Source organism: Ovis aries, chromosome 9 (genome assembly GCF_016772045.2).
Source record: "Ovis aries strain OAR_USU_Benz2616 breed Rambouillet chromosome 9, ARS-UI_Ramb_v3.0, whole genome shotgun sequence".
Lineage (NCBI taxonomy): Eukaryota > Metazoa > Chordata > Mammalia > Artiodactyla > Bovidae > Ovis > Ovis aries.
In genome coordinates, this window is record NC_056062.1 from 44164908 (window position 1) to 44179232 (window position 14325).

At 42.3% G+C, this 14325-nt stretch overlaps 1 protein-coding gene across 42 annotated transcripts in view; it reads left to right on the plus strand.

Annotated features, from left to right (window-relative positions):
* The first annotated feature begins 1337 nt into the window (after positions 1 to 1337).
* Positions 1338 to 14325, plus strand: part of CSPP1 (centrosome and spindle pole associated protein 1) — a 113797-nt gene continuing 100809 nt past the window's right edge. For 24 of the 42 annotated variants that reach the window (XM_004011723.5, XM_027973004.2, XM_027973003.2 and 21 more), the window contains exon 1: positions 1338 to 1465. The gene's annotated coding sequence lies outside the window, so the exon portion shown is untranslated. Of the gene's footprint in view, positions 1466 to 7101; positions 7245 to 9666; positions 9794 to 14325 lie in introns of all 42 variants that reach the window. The other 18 variants (XM_060393731.1, XM_060393742.1, XM_060393751.1 and 15 more) reach the window with 3 other exon arrangements.

A 14325-nucleotide genomic window follows, 5' to 3' on the forward strand; every position in this document is an offset into this window, starting at 1 on the left:
TCTCTAGCGTCCCAAGGTGACCATGGAAACTCGTGGATGGCTATTATCGTGCCTTTTGGCGCGTTTGTAAAAATTAACATCAATACGAGCTATTAGTGTTTTGCAAGTGTCCAGTACCCACTTCTTGAAACAGTTTAATCTACATTATACTGTGGAACCACTTATGTCCCCTAAGCCGAATTAATCTAGGGGGAATATGTTGTCATCTAAGGGTTAATACAGTGTGTAATTATTTCATTTATTTGCTTGTTTTAGGTATCCTTCTCCTATCCCCCCATTCCACACTAGATTCTAAGTTCCAAAACACAGGGACCGGGTTTCTATTCCTTGTTTTATCCCTACTACCTACCATAGATGCTCAGTGTTTCTATTACTGGGAAAAATAAAGGCGGGGGGTGGGGTGGGGTGGGTGGGGATTTTCACCTCTGTAACTTCAACTTTTAGTTACCTTGAAACTTTGCATAAGTGGTCAGTGTTGCCTGGAGTGCTTTCCCCTTACTTTTCTGACTGGGAGCTCATATTAATATTTAAAAAGAGAGCTCAAAGATCTCTACCATGGAGTCATTCTCAACTTCTTTTTCCAGTCATCTTCCTTCCACGACGTCTCTAAATGTCTGTAGGTGCTTCTGTAGCTGTTACACATTGAAATAACGTATTTGTTTACTTGGAAGTTTTTCTTTTCACTGTAAGCGGGTGCTCTCTGCTCTGGGTTGTATCCTCCACTCCTAGAAAGGTGTGTGACATTTAGTTAAGGCAAATATATAGGAATTACAGAATCCACAGCCCCGCTTGAGGTTTTGACATTTCTTTCAAACCCTCATACAAGGTGACTTCAGATAAAGGACCCTTAGCCCCAATGGCCTGGGAAGCTAGAGATCTCTTTTCTAGTGGTGATGTGTGGCCACTAAGTATTCGGCTGAACTTATTTTGAAATTAGTAATAAAGCCTAGGACAAAACGTTGACCAGACTCCTGAGGGAGCAATAGTGCCTGGAGAGGTGTGCCAACAGTTTTTCTCTACCAACCCTGCCTTTTCCCCCGTCTAACCCCTCCAGGCTCCCCCCACCCATCTCCGCCAGGTTCTGAACAGAGGCCAGCTAGGGCTTGGAAGGTTTAAAGTGGGCAGAATCAGGTTAGCCTGAGAAAGTGGCTCCCGCAGTTGAACAGGCTCAGGCGGAGTCCCAGCCCAGATACGGGCGAGCCCCGCGAACCGCCGGGCGTCCATGCGGCCTCCGGGGCGGCAGGGGGCGCCCTCGGCCGCGAGCCTCTGCCCCGCGGCCGTAGTGGGGTGGGGCCACGCCAGGGCCGTTGGCGAAGGGCGGGCGGAGGGTTCGGCCCGAGAGGCGGAGCCCGGGCGGCTTGTCACACCGTTCCCGCGCTGGGCGGCCGCCGTCGCTTCTTCGGACCGCGGTATAGAGCCTAGCTAGAACGCTGTGCTGTTCCCCGACGCCAGACCGCTTACCTGAGTAAGCGTCCGTCGGCCGCGGTGGGGAGCGGGCCTATCAGGGTGTGGCCGGGCTTGAGGTTCGCGGGGCTGGGTTCGCGGCTGAGGGCCTCGCTGGGGACCGAGGTCCTGGGGTTACCTGGGTTGGGGTGGGGTTCCCTGCGTACTGGGGTCTCGTGGACGCCGGGCTGGGGGGAGTCTAGCAGCTGCGGGCCCCGGGGTCCCGGACCTCTCTGGGGTCTCGCTGCAGCGTGGCTGGGGTCGGTGCTCGGTGCCCGGGTTGCCCTGTGCGTGAGGGTCTCGCAGCCGGGGCGGTGCCTTGGTTACGCGGTCTGGATTCCAGGCCGCAGCTCCCACCGCCGCCGCCCCGGGTGCTGTTGAGACCCGGTTGCCTGACAACGCGTTGACGCTTCCCGAGGAGACTGCCACCCACGGCGCCGGCGCCCGGAGGCCAGCTGCGCCTAGGTTCTCGTGCCGCCGCTCTCCGCTGCTCGCCAGTGCCTGTCGAAGCACCATTCCTTTCACTCGGGGCTGGTTAATGGTTAACGTTTATCGAGTGTTTGTGTCCCAGCGCTGTTTCTCAGTGCTTTGCAAGTAAAATTGGATTCCCACAGCCCTGTGGGTCGGCGCTATTATTAGCCAGTTTTTCCCGGGCTCCTTGAGCTTGAACCTGTTCTTTCTAATTGCCTTGATTTTAGGATAGTTACCTGCGATTGGAATCACGTTTGCAATAACTTAGCCCTGGGATTCATCCTTTGAGAGAAGCTGGGTCTCAAGATTATAGGATGAAGTTTAGCTTGGGTTTCTGGGAAGACTAATTTCTACAGTAAACCACTACCTTGATTCCAAACACCTTAGGAAATGCAGGAGTCTAATAGTAACCAATATGAGTTTGTAAAAAGCCAATTATCCAGATGGTGTTCAACTTTATATGAAAGAATGGCTTTTCATATTCATAAGCAAAAAGGAATCCTATGGAAACCCGTAAAATGTTGCTTTCTGCATATTTCTTCTTGGTAGGAGTGCACTGATTTTCTGATGGTTAAGTGTATGCTGAAGTGCTCCCCAGGGATGAAATTTTGAGTCTTTCTCGCACGTGGTGCTAGTGGTAAAGAACCCCTCCTGCCAGTGCAGGCCTAAGAGAGGAGGGTTTGGTCCCTGTGTTGGGAAGATCCCCTGGAGGAGGGCTTGGCAACCCACTCCGGCATTCTTGCCTGGAGAACCCCATGGACAGAGGATCCTGGAGGTCTACAGTCCATAGGGTCGCACAGAGTCAGACACGACTGAAGTAACTTAGCACCCAGGCACACAGTACAGATAACCTGGTGAAAGGGAGCAGGTGGTTTTAGATAGGATAAATTGAAAAAGGGTGCTTTCACTGAATGGATCTGGTTGTGCCTTACACACACACACACACACACGCATGCATAATGATGGATTACTTAGAATGAGTTCCTCTAGGATTGCTTTTTCCCTCTAGTTTTTTCTTTAAATTAAACCTCCAGTTTTGAGTCATTTAGTTGGCTGTCGCATCAGATGTTTCTTTGGTTTCACAGGTTGTCTTCTAGTGATGGCAGATGGGATCAGCACAGCTCCAGGTGCTCTGTTGCTAATACCTATACTATGAAATAACATCTCCCCCAACCCCCATTGGAGAATCATTTAAGAGTTCTTTGGACTTCATCTCAAAAGTAGCCAGAAAATTCAAGTGACAGGTTAACCCAGAAAATCTTTTGCAGTTAGTGAAATTAGGGTATAACTAAGAACATTCAGAATACCACACACAGTTCAGGTGATGCTGGGTAGTGATGGGACAGCAGTGATTGTAGAATGAAGGTAATTAGCATGCACATTCTCTGTTGGGGAAGACTAGGGGAAGCAGGTGGTCAGCCTAGAAAAACATTTCTCTGTGGATCTCCTATGAAATCAGTGTGTCTTGGGTTTAACTTTGAAATAAATCTAAAAATTTGGGGAAAAGAAAGGGTGCTTTGAGTACAGCACTTCTCAAATGAAGTTTTTAGACTTAACCTGATTAACTGTTACAGACTTTGAGCAGATTGCAGATTATCCTTTAACATTTTTCTGACTTAACTTCTGACTGCTTTCCTGAGTGGGAGACAAAAGTGTTTGAATAAATGTTTTGGAAGTTTTGCATAATCAAAAGTTTATCTAATTTATGTTACTGTTCTTAGCATTAATGATGTATTATTAACAGTTACTAACAGACTTAGTTGTGCCTTTATAAATTTGTGTGCTCTTTCTATCCTAATCCTCAGTTTCCTTTCTCTTTCCAGTAACGTGGTATTTACTTCTTAGAAATATTTAGAGAGATTTGTCAAAGTTTAGATACACCCTTGGAAGTTATTCATGTGGATGTCATCTGCCAGAAGGAAAAGATTTAGCACCTGGAAAGATCTTCACGTGGATAGGAAATGAAAAACATTGTCTTGGTTCAGCTCAGAACTCCTTTTATCTTCTAAGGCTTTTTCACAGGCTCCCTCCTGCACGCCACACCCATATATAATCACTCCTCGCTATTCTGTTCTCTTGCACTAGGGTCTCTTTTTTCCTGACAACCTCTTCTTTTATAGCTTTAAAAATCATTTAAAAAACTACTAACCCTTTTTTACTAACATGGACTCTACTCTGAATTCCAGACATATTTGGATTGTTTTCTTGATACCACTGTTGGATCCTTTATGGATGGGTACCTCACATCAACCCTAGTCTGGCTAGACTGAGCCAGTGTGGCAGGAGACATAATGTCCCCAAATTTGAGGGCAAGGATCATATAGTACACTTTTCATTCCCCTAGCATCTAGAACAATGTCCTCCTTTGGGGTCAGAGTTACTTTCCCTTCCTAATACTCCCATAGAAGTGTGGAAATTTGCACTTCACCAGAGAGAGAAAGGATGGGAACAGTATTTTCCCTTCCCTTTGTGGTTATGAGATTGGGAGAAGGTGTCAGGCATACTCAGTTCTTTCTGGTTTCTCTGTTTTTTGGATTGACTCAGGTTTTTCAGAATGAATATGTTTCTGGTCAGCTTATATTACTATCTATATAATAAGCATGAAGGGCCTGTGTTTAAAATTTAAAGATATTGATTTGGATTATGATAAATAAGTATCCTTTGTTGGTGATATGAATCCCAGTATACTTTGGATGAGTACTGATACATGTGTACAAAGACTATGAAGATACAATGAGAATTAATAAAACAGTTGTGGTTTGTTGATTTATTTAATTAAATAGGCTGTGTCGGGTCTTAATTGTGGCATGCAGAATCCTTTAGAGTCATGTGAAATCTTTTGTTGGGGTGCCTGGATGCTCTCTAGTTGTGGCATACAGGCTCTGAAGCATGTGGGATCTTAGTTCTTCAACCAGGGATGAAACCCACGTTCCCCTGCATTGCAGGGCGGATTCTCAGTCACTGGACCACCAGGGAAGTCCCTGGTTATTGATTTCTATGTGTCAAAGGTACCATACAGTTTGTATGTACTGAATCATTTCATTTTTTCTTCATAGTAACTCCAGGAGTAGGTAGTTCCACTTTACAGGTGAGGAAACAGAGGGACAGAGAAAGAACTCATTGAGGTCAATCACATAGTCAATTAGGGATAGAATTGGTTTCAAATCCATGTCTTTCACTTAAACTGATTTTCTGAAAACTGTTTATCATCTACATACTATATATACAGCTACTGGGGAGAAAAACTGGTAATATCTTGGGAAAAGTGGGAATGATCTTACATTGTAGAGTGAAGGAAGAATGAAGAATCCCATTTAGATTTCCTTAGGTTGATCTTCCTTATAACTTAATCTTAAAATTGTAAACCTTTTTTACTCTATTTTGTACTTAGACTGTATCCACTAATTCAGTCTCTGATTCGTTAAGTAATTCTTGAGTAAATTTTTAGTTGAAATATGTTTTATGTAAGTTGTCACGTGTTTATAGGAGTGAGAAGGAGAAAAATGGCCATGACAGCTAGAGGCTGGTATGTAACCAAGGGCTTGGTGTTGCTAGAAACCGGCCTGACAATACTGCTTAGACTTGGTGTTTTCCTGTTGAAGATACGCAGTTGCACAGAACATCAATATCAGACAGAGCTGCTCTGTGTCCATGGTGGAGCAAGTGAAAAACAGTACTACGCCACCATCATGTCCAAACACAGATGAAACAAGAATGTTGTCCCAGCCACGAAATAACTAACTCCCAGTTGGTAATGATTGCTGCTGCTCTACTAGTTACATCTTTAGCCTCCCTGTGGGTAAGATTTACTAAGATGTCCAATCACAGAATTATGCTCACTTCCTGACAGCATGGAGAAGGCAGTGGCAACCCACTCCAGTACTCTTGCCTGGAGAATCCCACGGACGGAGGAGCCTGAAGTCCATGGGGTTGATAGGAGTCAGACTCAACTGAGTGACTTCACTTTCACACATTGGAGAAGGAAATGGCAACCCACTCCAGTGTTCTTGCCTGGAGAATCCCAGGTACGGGGGAGCCTGGTGGGCTGCTGTCTATGGGGTCGCACAGAGTCGATGGGCTGCTGTCTATGGGCTTGCACAGAGTCGGACACAACTGAAGCGACTTAGCAGCAGCAGCAGCAGCCTGACAGCATTTAGTACTGAGCAAAGCTCTGCTTCCTTAAGCTAGCTAGCTAGTGTGTGCTCAGTCATGTTTGACTCTTTGTGACTCCATGGACTATAACCTTCCAGGCTCTTCTGCCCATGGGGTTTCCCAGGCAAGAGTACTAGAGTGTGCCGGGAGCCAGCATGGGAGATTACACCCATGGCAAAGGTCCTGAGGAAGAGACCTGACGGGCAAAGGCAAGATCAGGCCTCGAGGGACCCCCCTGAACCCTCTCGAGCATCTACCCCAAAACCAGAATCTTGTCTGTTTTACTATATCATGCCTCTCACCAACACTTCTGACTTTAACGGGGGTCTGTCCCCGACCACCTTTCTCTAAAGCTTGTGAACAATGTCCTTTGATTTAACTACATTAGACCTTGAGTTAATAAATTCCTCCCATGCTATAGCCCACTTCACCTTTACCCTATAGGAATGCAACCTTATCTAGTGCTTTCCGAGGGTGGCGCCTGACTTTAGAAAAATCACCTTTGGAGAAAATGAGTTTTCTGGCTGACTAATCATTATCAGAAAGGGTCATAAGATGTTAGCAGGCGCCCTGGCCAGAAGATGATGTAAATCACCCAAGATCTTTGTATATCGGACTGCTGACCCTGCATGACTATGCGTCTTCCATTATTTTCAATGTACAACTCAAGGTATATAAGCTTTCCTGGAAAATAAAGTTCGGGCCTCGCTTACTCAAGCTTGGTCTCCCCGTGTCTGTCTTTGTTTCTTCCTTTATCTTCTTTTCAGGCTGACTCCCTGGGGTGTAGAGGCCCTCTGAGTTTACTTTCCTGCTCGGGCTTCTAAGACCTATGTGAGAGGGAGCCCAAGGCGGGGCACCCTCCCCTATTCAAGTGGGTGCCTGTGGCCTATGTGAACAGAACAAGTCTTTTGTCTGAGGCTCTATTGGCTTTCTGCGTAAACCAAGGAGTATCAGCCTCTTTCTCTCCTATATTTTCCTAACTGCTATATTCCTTCTTTATCTCTTTCTATATCTCTAAATAAATTATTCGTCTAGGTTGCTGATGCCGTCCCCCTGAGGATGCCCTGGATCCAACTGGGGCTGGACCCTGGTAGGAGTGGGTTGCCATTTCCTCCTCCAGGGGATCTTCCCAACCCAGGGATTGAACCTGTATCTCTTGCATCTCCTACAAGAAAGAGGTGGGTGGATTCTTTACCACTAACACCTTCCTGAAGCCCTCCCCCGAATCGACTAACACAAGCCCAACCTATGACTCTTTCTTTAGTTCAGTTCAGTCCATCGGTCGTGTCTGACTCTCTGCGACCCCATGGACTGCAGCACGCCCCTCCTCCCTGTTCATCACCAACTCCCAGAGTTTACTTGAACTCATGTCTGTTAAGTCAGTGATACCATCCAACAATCTTATCCTCTGTCATCCCTTTCTCCTGCCTCCAATCTTTTCCCAGCAACAGGGTCTTTTGAAATGTGTTAGTTCTTCGTATCAGGTGGCCAAAGTATTGGAGTTTCAGCTTAGCATGAGTCCTTCCAGTGAATGTTCAGGACTGATCTCCTTTAGGATGGACTGGTTGGATCTCCTTGCAGTCCAAGGGACTCTCAAGAGTCTTCCCCAACACCACAGTTCAAAAGCATCAATTCTTCGGCTCTCAGCTTTCTTTATATTCGAACTCTCACATCCGTACATGATTATTGGAAAAACCATAGCTTTGACTAGACCAGCCTTTGTTAGCAAAGTAATGTCTCTGCTTTTGAATATGCTGTCTAGGTTGGTCATAACTTTTCTTCCAAGGAGTAAATGTCTTTTAATTTCATGGCTGCAGTCACCATCTGCAGTGATTTTGGAGCCTAAAAAGATAGTCTCTCACTGTTTCCACTGTTTTCCCATCTATTTCCCATGAAGTGATGGGACCAAATGCCATGATCTTGGTTTTCTGAATGTTGAGCTTTAAGCCAACTTTTTCACTCTCCTCTTTCACTTTCATCAAGAGGCTCTTTAGTTCTTCTTCACTTTCTGCCAAAAGGATGGTATCATCTGCATATCTGAGGTTATTGATACTCCTCCTGGCAATGTTGATTCCAGCTTGTGTTTCATCTAGCCCAGTGTTTCTCATGATGTACTCTGCATATAAGTTAAATAAGCACAGTGACAATATACGGCCTTGATGTACTCCTTTTCCTATTTGGAACCAGTCTGTTGTTCCATGTCCAGTTCTAACTGTTGCTTCCTTATCTGCATACAGATTTCTCAAGAGGCAGGTCAGGTGGTCTGGTAGTCCCATCTCTTTCAGAATTTTCCACAGTTTCTTGTGATCCACACAGTCAAAGGCTTTGGCATAGTCAGTAAAGCAGAAATAGATGTTTTCCTGGAATTCTCTTGCTTTTTTGATGATCCAGTAGATGTTAGCAACTTGATCTCTGGTTCCTCTGCCTTTTCTAAAACCAGCTTGAACATCTGGAAGTTCATGGTTCACGTACTGTTGAATTTTGGCTTGGAGAATTTTGACTAGCATGTGAGATGAATGCAAATATGTGGTAGTTTGAGCATTCTTTGGCATTGCCTTTCTTTGGGATTGGAATGAAAACTGACCTTTTCCAGTCCTGTGGCCACTGCTGAGTTTTCCAAATTTGCTGGCATAGTGAGTGCAGCACTTTCACAGCATCATCTTTTCGGATTTGAAATAGCTGAAGTGGGATTCCATCACCTCCACTAGCTTTGTTCATAGTGATGTTTTCTAAGGCCCACTTGACTTCACATTCCAGAATGTCTGGCTCTAGGTGAGTGATTACACCGTCGTGATTATCTGGGTCGTGAGTTCTTTCTTGTACAGTTCTTCTGTGTATTCTTGCCACCTCTTAATATCTTCTGCGTCTGTTAGGTCCATACCATTTCTGTCCTTTATTGAACCCATCTTTGCATGAAATGGTCCCTTGGCATCTCTGATTTCTTGAAGAGATCTCTAGTCTTTCCCATTCTCTTGTTTTCCTCTATTTCTTTGCACTGATCACTGAGGAAGGCTTTCTTACCTCTCCTTGCTGTTCTTTGGAACTCTGCATTCAGATGGGTATATCTTTCCTTTTCTCCTTTGCTTTTGGCTTCTCTTCTTTTCACAGCTATTTGTAAGGCATGCTCAGACAGCCGTTTTACTGTTTTGCATTTCTTTTTCTTGGGTGTGGTCTTGCTTCCTGTCTCTAGTACAATGTCACAAACCTCTGTCCATAGTTCATCAGGCATTCTGTTTATCAGATCTAGTCCCTTAAATCTATTTCTTACTTCCACTGTATAATTGTTAACACCTTCTTAATAAGATACTCCTGAGTTCTCCATGGTGGCATTGACATCCCTCAATTTGATGAGTAATAAACCCAGTTAGTTTAACTATAGTAATGTGCATGGTGTTCTTTGGAGGGTATACCAGAAGAATGCTTACTAGTATTTTTGACTCTTCTATTTAGTATTTGAGATGTTATACTCTAATCAGGTTAGACAGCAGGACAACTGTTAGAGATAACTAAACATGTACTTATATCTGCTAAATTTTATATTTTAACTATGGCATCTTTAAAAAATATTTACTTATTCATTTTGGCTGCGTCTTGTCTTAGGGGCATGTGAACTCTTAGTTAGTTGCAGCAAGTGGAATCTAATTTCCTGACCAGAGACTGAACCTGAGCCTCCTGCATTGGGAGGGCTGAGTCTTAGCCACTGGACACCAAGGAAGTCCCAGCTAAGGTACTGATACGTTTTATACTCACTACCACTGCTTAGAAATGTTTATTGCTATGATAGCTGTTCAGTGAAATCAGTTCTAGAATTTATAATTGATGTTATTGTAATAAAGAGAAATCCACTTATTTATAAATTCAGGGTCTGGTTAGAATTAAGAAATGAGCATGTTAAACTGATAATTATTAACAGACCTTAATTAACTCTTTAACAGAGTGAAAGAGGCCTGTTAAACGGTTTTTGTTTTTAGATTTAAAGACATATCTGCTTAAATTCTTTATAAAATCCTATAGCAAATTATATTATATTATTATGTATGTATTCTCCTATCATTATTTTTTATTTTTTTCAGATATAAAACACTTAAGAAAACTAGGAGGTTTTAAAAAGTGACTTTTTCACTTGAAACTACTGTTTGCTGTTGAACTGTTTTGAATTTTTATTAGGAAAAGCTCTTTTGTGAAAAACTGCACTTAACTCTTCTTGGTTTGCAATACATTTTGCTAAGGCCACATTTTGAAATCAGTGTTCTTTTTGGAAGTAAATAATAAAATGAAGTTCACATTATGTACTACTTAACTAAAGTAATATAAATTTCAATATACTTTTTAGGTAAAACTTGCTTTTCTACATTTCTTCAAATTATTATTGTCCTCCAAACATTAAGGGCTTCCCTGGTGGCTCACCTGGTAAAGAATCTGCCTGCAATGGGGAGACCTGGGTTTGATCCCTGGGTTGGGAAGATCCCCTGGAGAAGGGCAAAGCTACTCACTCAGAATTCCATGGACTGGAGAATTCCATGGACTGTACAGTGCATGGGGTTGCAAAGAGTTGGACATGACTGAATGACTTTCACTTTCCAAACATTAAATTTTGTGGATGCCTTTTTGGTTAGCTCTCTTGCATTTAATATTGTTTACTACATTTTTTTTCTCATTTTTTTTCTTCTGTAAATTACATTGACTGGGTTTTGCTTTGTATCCTCTTTTAATTATTCCTTCTTTGTACTCCCCACCCCAACACCCCAGCTTCAATTCTTCTGTTACCACCTCAAATGAACATTCCTATCATTTAGTTCTGGATCATCTTTTGTACCTGTCTGCCTTAATTTTCCAGATCTTCAACTATTGTCTTTAAAATTATTAACTTTTAAACAAAGATTTCTGATGTGGTCCTCTTGAATCTGTTGGAAATTTCCATGAGCTAGTTGGTCATCATCAGTGACTAACTGTAACTTAACACAGTGAAACCAAACCTTGCCAAACTACCCAGCTTCTTCTGACTTATTTCTGTCCAGGAGTCTATTAATGTTTAGTTTCCAGGACTTAAAACTTCAGTTATCACTGGCTCCTTTCTTGCCAGACATTGAATTAGTCATTAATTTTTGTGGGTTTTTTCAAGGATTTATTTAAAAATAAATTAGTTTCAGTGAGAAAAAGATAGTTTTTTCAAAAACTGGTGCTGGAATTTATATCCAGATGCAGACAGTTGAACATTGATGACCCTTACCTTAAACATTTGAAATGGATCATGGGTATAAGATGTAAGAAATAATACATGTAAGATAGGTGGTTATAAAACTTCTAAAAGAAAACATCGTTGTTCAGTCACTAAGTCGTGTCCGACTCTTTGTGACCCCATGAATTGCTGCACACCAGGCTTCCCTGTTGCTTCTTGACCTGCATACAGATTTCTCAGGTGGCAAGTAAGGTGGTCTGGTATTCCCATCTCTTTAAGAATATTCCATACTTTGTTGTGAGCCACACAGTCAAAGGCTTTAGTATAGTCAGTGAAGCAGTGTAGTTGTTTTTTGGAATTACTTTGGTTTTTCTATGATTCAGCATATATTGGCAATTTGGTTTCTCGTTTCTCTGCCTTTCCTAAATCTGGCTTGTACATCTGTAAAAGTTCTCCATTCACATACTGTTGAAACCTAGCTTGAAGGATTTTGAGCATAATCTTTCTAACATGTGAAATGAGTGCAGTTGTAAAGTAATTTGAACATTCTTCGGTATTGCCTTTCTTTGGGGTTGGAGTGAAGACTGACCTTTCCAGTCCTGTGGCCATTCTGATTTTTCCAAATTTGCTGGTATCATGAGTGCTGGCATACTGAGTGCAGCACTTTAACAGCATCATCATTTAGGATTTGGAAACATAGAAGAAAATATTTGTTAGGTTAGGCAAAAGTTTCTTACATATGATGCAAAAGGTACAAACAATTGATTAAAAATTGTTGATAAATAGATAAATTAGACTTCATAAAATTTAAAAACGTTTGCTGGTTGGAAGACATCACTGCACGTGTTTATAGCTGCTTTATTTATAATTGTCAAAATCTGAAAGCAACCATGCTAGTCTTCAGTGTAGGGTGAAGGAATGGATAAAACTGTGGTACATCCTGACACTGGAATACTTTTCAGTGCTATAAAGAAATGAGCTAAAAAGCCATAAGAAGACAATGAGAAACCATTTCCTTCTCCAACGCATGAAAGTGAAAAGTCAAAGTGAAGTCGCTCAGTCGTGTCCAACTCTTCGCGACCCCATGGACTGCAGCCCACCAGGCTCCTCCGTCCATGGGATTTTCCAGGCAAGAGTACTGGAGTGGGGTGCATTGCCTTCTCCGATGAGAAACCTTAGTAGTATGTAATAGTAACTGAAGGAAGCCAATCTGAATAGGCTACATACTGTGTGTTCACAACCATATGACATTCTGGAAAAGGCAGAACTATGGAGACAGTAAAAAGATCAGCGATTGACAGTGGCTAGAGGGGAGGGAGAAATGAAAAGGTGGAATACAGAGCACTTTAGGGCAGTGAATACTGTGTGATACAGTAAAGGTAGATCCATAGCATTGTACGTGTGTCCAGACCCACAGAATGCACAGCACCAAGAATGAACCCTGATATAAACTATGGACTGAAAGTGATATTATGTGTCAGTATAGATTCATCAGTTATAACTTGTGCCATTCGGGTAGCAGATATTGATAATGGATGAGAGACTACATGAGTCAGGGCAGAAGATGTAAGGGAAACCTGTACCTTATGCTCCATTTTGCTGTGAACCTAAAACTGCTGTAAAAAATAAAGTATTAAAAAAAGACATTAAGAGAATTTGAAAACAAACTGCGGACTGGGAGAAAATATTTACAAAACGTGTTCGATGAAGGACTTGTATCTAGCTTATATAAAAGTATTTTTTTGCTTGTTTCTTACATCTCAATAAGAAAACAATTTCATTTTAAAAATGGGCCCGAAGATTTGAAGACTTTGGGCCAATGGTTATTTATATCGATATGTGAATAACGATGTGAAAAGATGTTCAACATCATAGTCATTAGAGAAATGCAAATTAAAGCCACAATGAGAAACTTTAACATACCCACTAGTGAAGTGCAAGTTGCTCAGTCGTGTGTGACTCTTTGTGATCCCATGGACTATACAGTCCTTGGAATTATCCAGGCCAGAATACTGGAGTGGGTAGCTGTTCCCTTCTTTAGGGGATCTTCCCAACCCAGAGATAGAACCTGGGTCTATTGCATTTCAGGCAGATTCTTTACCTGCTGAGCCACCAGGGGAGCGCAACATACCCACTAGAATGACTGTTGAAAAGACTGAACGTACCAAGCGTTAGCGAGGATATATAGCAATTGCAACTCTCCTACACTGCTGGTTGGAATGAGGGGAACAGTTTCTCAAAATGTTAAAGCAGAGTTACAGATGACTCAGCAATTCCACTCCTAGGTATTTATAGAACAGAGTTGAAAGCACATGGAAACCTCTATACAGATATTCATAGCAGCGTTATTCTTAAGCAGGCTTTCAAATGGAAACAACTCAAATGTCTACCAAGATATGAATAGATAAAAAACATTTCCATATAATTGGATGCTATCTGCTTGCCACGCAGGAGACACCGGAGACGTGGGTTTGATCCCTGGGTTGGGAAGATCCCCTGGAGGAGGAAATGGCAACCCACTCCAGTGTTCTTGTCTAAGAAATCCCATGGACAGAGGAGCTTGGCAGGCCACACAGTTCATAGGGTTGCAGTGAGTTGGACACAACTGAGTGACTGAACACACACAGTAGTAAAAAAACAACTGCTTACTGATAGATGCAACTATAAGGATGAATCTTGGAAACATTACATTAAGTGAAAGAAACCATATAAAAAAGACATCTATATGAAATTTCAAGATTAGGGAAAAGTAGACAGAAAACAAATCTTTGATGCCCAAGTCAGGGGTGGGAGTGAGGATACATTGCAAAGGGGCATGAGAGAACTTTTTTGGGGTTATGGAAGCATTATAAAGTGTGACTGTGGTGATAATTGTACTACTGTGTGAATTTAGTAAAACTTCTGTTCACTTAAATCAGTGAGTTGTGTGGCACGTAAGTTATTCCTCAAGAAAACCAACAATTTTGGATTTAAAAAAATCCAGGACTTATAGAAAAAAGAAACATTGCATGAAGTAAAATAAATCAGTGGCAACTGATAAATATATATGCAGGGAGTGATAAAATTGGAAAATTAGCATT